Here is a 4686-nt window from a genome sequence, read left to right on the forward strand (position 1 = left end):
TTTTCCTTTTTTTCTATTACATTTGAATATGCATCATGTTTGAATTTTTTCTTGGAAGGTACAGTATATTAAAACATTCAGCTTAAGATATTGACAACGGTGGCAGTTCTAATAATAATAGCTACATTTCTGAAGCCTGTACTACTTGATATTCATTTTGCTAATCACTTTACAAAGATTATCTCAGTTCTTTCAACGAATCTCTCCTACAATTACCATCATTCCTTTCATTTTAGATAAGGAAATTGACCTAGAGATGTTACTTATGACGTAATTTGTCCACTTAAATAACTTGTTTCAGTTATTCTTCCTTTGTCTTTTCTTTTGCAAAAGCCTTAATATAACCACTCAATTTACAGTCTCTAAATCTTGACTGTAAAGTCTCAGACTTCAAGAGCTAAAGATTCACAGGGTGTGGTTAGAACCATTTGGAATCTAATTTTAAGTTCAAAAGATGCCCATTTGATGTTTTATAAGAAAAAAGAGAAAAGTCTGGTTTCTTAACCAAAAAAAAGTTTTCTTAGAAGTATATATCTATAATCAAATATTAAGCTAAGGTTCAGATCCAAATTCCCATACTCAAATTCATAGACAAGTTCAACCAGAAAGAATCAAGTTACAGTTTCTTCCTATAGCTTTACAGATAAGAAACATTAAACATTAATTATAATTTATTACTCTTTTATACTGATGTCTAAGTTGAAAGAGACATCAGAATATCTCTGCCTAGAGTATGGAATACATATAAAGCATCCCAGAGAGACAAGCGCCTCTAAAATTTTGTAATACTATCCAGCATTGCAGTTTTTAAGTCTTCCTCAAAAATAGCATAATTGAAGTCAAGGAACTACCTTTTTCTTTCATCAATTGAATCCTGTTTTGTTATTATTATTGTGAGATAGTTGTCTGTGAAGACAAGCAATTATGGATCAGTGTTCTCGTTACAGCTATTAATTCACCCTTTACCCCTTCCTTCTCTTGACTGTAACCACTCCTCATAGAACCTGTGTTCTATAAGGTTTCATCAATTTATTGTTTTTTCTCTGAATTAAATTAAGCTTCTCTCTCTACTTTTTTAAATATGGAGACTGAAATGAAATATAATACTGTACTCTCATGATGTTTGTTCTGTTTTGAATAGGGGAGAAGTTGTATCCCTCCTTGTCATAATTTTATACTCTTTGTCTATATTGTATTTTTTATTTCTATTTCTATTTCTTAATTTCAATTATTTTATTTATGGTCCACTGTGACCAAGAATTTCAATCTGCAAAATGTTACATGGCTAGCTCTTAACCAAGCATACTGATGAGAGCAGAAGGGAACAAATAACACAAAGGAGACAACACAAAAATCGTTTTTATTTGGCAGTGGAATAAAATCACACAATACACATAATCACATGGAAGGAAGCCCGCTAGCCCAATATCGTCATTGAACAAGCAAAGAAACAGAAAGCAGGAACATGAAGTGACTAACCAAAATCCTAGGGCTGCTGACAAAGGCAGAACTGAAACCTGCGGCTCTATCTTCCCTTTCTAGTATTCATCGCTCTGCCATTGATCATTGGCAGTCAAGCCTCATCAGGAAGGAAGGAAAGTTCCTGGTCATTGTTAGTTATTAACTTGACAATGATACAGGTTACTGTTATTGATTCAACAATGATAAACCAACACTCACTATTAAATGTTTTCTACTTTGATCGCTAACTAATAAAGTTAGTAGAGTGTATGGCCTGTTTTCTTAACTGCTTTTTCATTTTATTTTATTATTTGTGAAGCAGCTATAGTTAATGTAGTTACGTGGTTAGCAAGGACACCGGTTCTGTTGTAAGAATCAATGGTTTTTTTTGTTTGTTTTTTTTTTAAGTTAGTGGTACATTCCATACCCTGCAAACATCTAAAGACAAAAAGCTAATAGATTGTGTAATATTTCCAGAAGCCAAAGTAAATAACCCACAAAAGAGTAAAGTAAAAAATGATCTTATGTTTGAAATGTTTCTGGCTTTGTTGATGTTTTTTTTTTTTGTTTTTTTTTTTGTTTTTTTTTTTTGTGGGTAGGGAGAATTGTTTATTTTATTTTTATTTCCTCCTGCCCTTCCTATAGCAAAATCATTTGGCAGTTCAGCCTGTTTGACTACTGCATGGTGTTGCAGAAAATGTAATTACTCATCAGTTATTCTATTTTTCTTACAGAGAAATCTCTAAATTTCTATTTGGAAAATGACCTGGGGTAAAAAGAGAAGACAATCTCAAAACTTGTCAGTTTGAAATATCATCAACACTTAATATGCTATTAACCAGAGTGACATTGAAATTATTGAAAAATAATGTCCACTGGGTAATTTACTCACACTATTCTTAATGTTTGTTTTCATATTAAAGTATTAAGTTCAGAAGGATGGCATTTCAAACCCTTAAAAAAGGAATATAATAATACTCATTATTTGGTAGTTCCTAAATTGGGTCTTTGTGTCCAAACAGGCATGCATCTAATAAATGTGCCTCACTTGATAGGAAACAATATAACATACCTTTCCATGTAATTTTAACTTTTTTAAAGAAAAAATTCACAACTCACTAAGAAAGCAATTAAATACATATACTTACTTAATATGATGATAGGCCAAGTCTAAGCTGTCAGGAAGTAAGGTCTAATGTTTAGAAGTAGGGACCATGGGAAAAAGGGGTAGGAAGGTAGGATGTGGGGAAAAGTCTTACAAAATATAAGCATGGGGGAAAAGGTCCCTAGCCAATGAGAATAGATGTAATTGGGTTCCATTTGTGAAAAAACCAAGAGAGGGAATCTGTAACTAGGATCAAATCTGAAGTTTACACTGGCCTTGAATAATTCTATTCAATTGTCTCATGCATGAACCCTTGTGCAGTCAATTCCAATATGATGTAGAAGCACCTCTTCTCAACAAAGGCATTTTGCTGGTTCAGTTTTGTTTTCCTAGTTCTGCTTTACTAATATCCATTTCTTCTTCCTTAAGACTTGTTCATCCATCAGACTTCTCTTTTCAGAATTTAAATAATCATCTACTCTGTTATACTGATTTCTCGAATTTTTACTTCCTCGGAAAACTTGGGAGGTAAACTCTTTATTCCAACCCCAGCCTCACTTTTTGAGAAAGGGAAGCTCAAGCACTGAGCCCTGGGTTTACAGCAGACCATTCAATAGTCTATTAACAATATATACTCCAACCATCTGTGTGGAGTAGTTTCAAAAACATAGTCTTACTGCTAGATTCTCATAGGTTCAGGTGTGGATCTATATAGACAAAACTTCAGCACTCACCACAAATTTGAATAGATATGCTCAGTTGGAAATCAACAGGTACACCCCATAGTTACATAAGTTTACAATTAAATGACTTTTGCCTAGCATCACTTAACTAGTTCATCTTGAGAATTAAGCAAACTAATACCATTCGTAATTCTTTGACTTGGATAAAGAAACATGAATTTACATTCTGCTATTGTAGAACTTGACAGACACTGCTAAATTTGGTCAATAATTCTGATTTCAAGAGAGCTTTGCATCCAAATTTCTCTGTAAGAAATTTCTGTCCAGCCATTGTTCTTCCTCCTTCAAGTTAAGAAATTAAGTGAGTTTTAGTTATAGAGAAATTCAAATTTGGAATTACTAGAATACATCATCAACTAAGTGTCACAGCAAAAAAGAAAAAGAAAAATTATTTTATAGTATGATGCTACTGGTCCACAAAAGCAATCTCGGGCAATCTCTTTTTTAAATTGCAAATTCCCTTCCATGGTAGCATTCAGGTCTTATATTTCTTCTCTTTCTGTAGAGAGGTCCTCCCATTCCCTCCTGTACCTCCTTCAGAAGTATAAGCTGACCCTTAAGCATCACTTGTCCTCTATAGCTTATACAGAAAACTCACTTTTCCTGTGATCACATCATTTAGCCTAAAACTTAACTTTTTAAAAATCTATTTACATAGGCTAAAGTTTGTTGATGAGGAAACTTATTTCACCACATTAACACTAAATTCTGCTTCCATGGAAAATTGAGAGCTCTATTATTTATATATTGTTTTACATGTTTGTGAGAAGATTATTTTGTTGGACCAAAACATTGCTAATGTGAAACCTATATTAGATGTCAAGAATCCAGGCATTATTTGTCACAGGAATGAGTAACATTTTTTCAGGAGATAAAAAAAATTGTAATATAGCCTATTTGATTAATACAGACAGGTCATTGATATGATCCAACCAGCTGTATACAATATATTAAAATAACAAGAAAGTCCCACTTACTTGGCTTTATTTGACAATATTTTTGCTCTACTTTTTGATTATAACATATATACTATAGTACATTCAATATAATCCTATAGTGCATTTCAATGTAGTCCTATATTGAAAACTCTAAAAGTGAGATTAGATTTTGTAATTAAAAAATTAAAAAGTACAGTTTTTAAATATAAAATTGGCTATACAAATATATTGGCCATTCTTTCTTTTGTAAAGACAACTTTTCATGGAACATAGCAGATATTCAATAGGTGGGAGCTAACAGTGATAACGTGTTAGATTCCTACTGTTTTATCTAGACAAGAACTTTTATAACATATTAGAAAAATATCAGAATTTCTCTGCAAGAATTCTGTAGACAACTTGACTATCAGACCATAGAAGTAAAAAATTACTAACAAGT

The 4686-nt window shown here is 32.3% G+C and overlaps 1 protein-coding gene and 1 long non-coding RNA gene across 3 annotated transcripts in view; both read right to left on the reverse strand.

Moving 5' to 3' along the window:
* Positions 1 to 4686, reverse strand: part of ALCAM (activated leukocyte cell adhesion molecule) — a 185727-nt gene that overhangs the window by 165252 nt on the left and 15789 nt on the right. The window lies entirely within an intron of this gene.
* Positions 1342 to 3623, reverse strand: LOC111735973. The gene is made up of 2 exons (XR_002779022.1): positions 1518 to 3623; positions 1342 to 1486 (listed from the first exon to the last, which is right to left on the reverse strand). It is a non-coding gene; the product is annotated as an uncharacterized LOC111735973 (long non-coding RNA).

This window comes from Pteropus vampyrus, unplaced genomic scaffold, assembly GCF_000151845.1.
Source record: "Pteropus vampyrus isolate Shadow unplaced genomic scaffold, Pvam_2.0 Scaffold1, whole genome shotgun sequence".
NCBI lineage: Eukaryota > Metazoa > Chordata > Mammalia > Chiroptera > Pteropodidae > Pteropus > Pteropus vampyrus.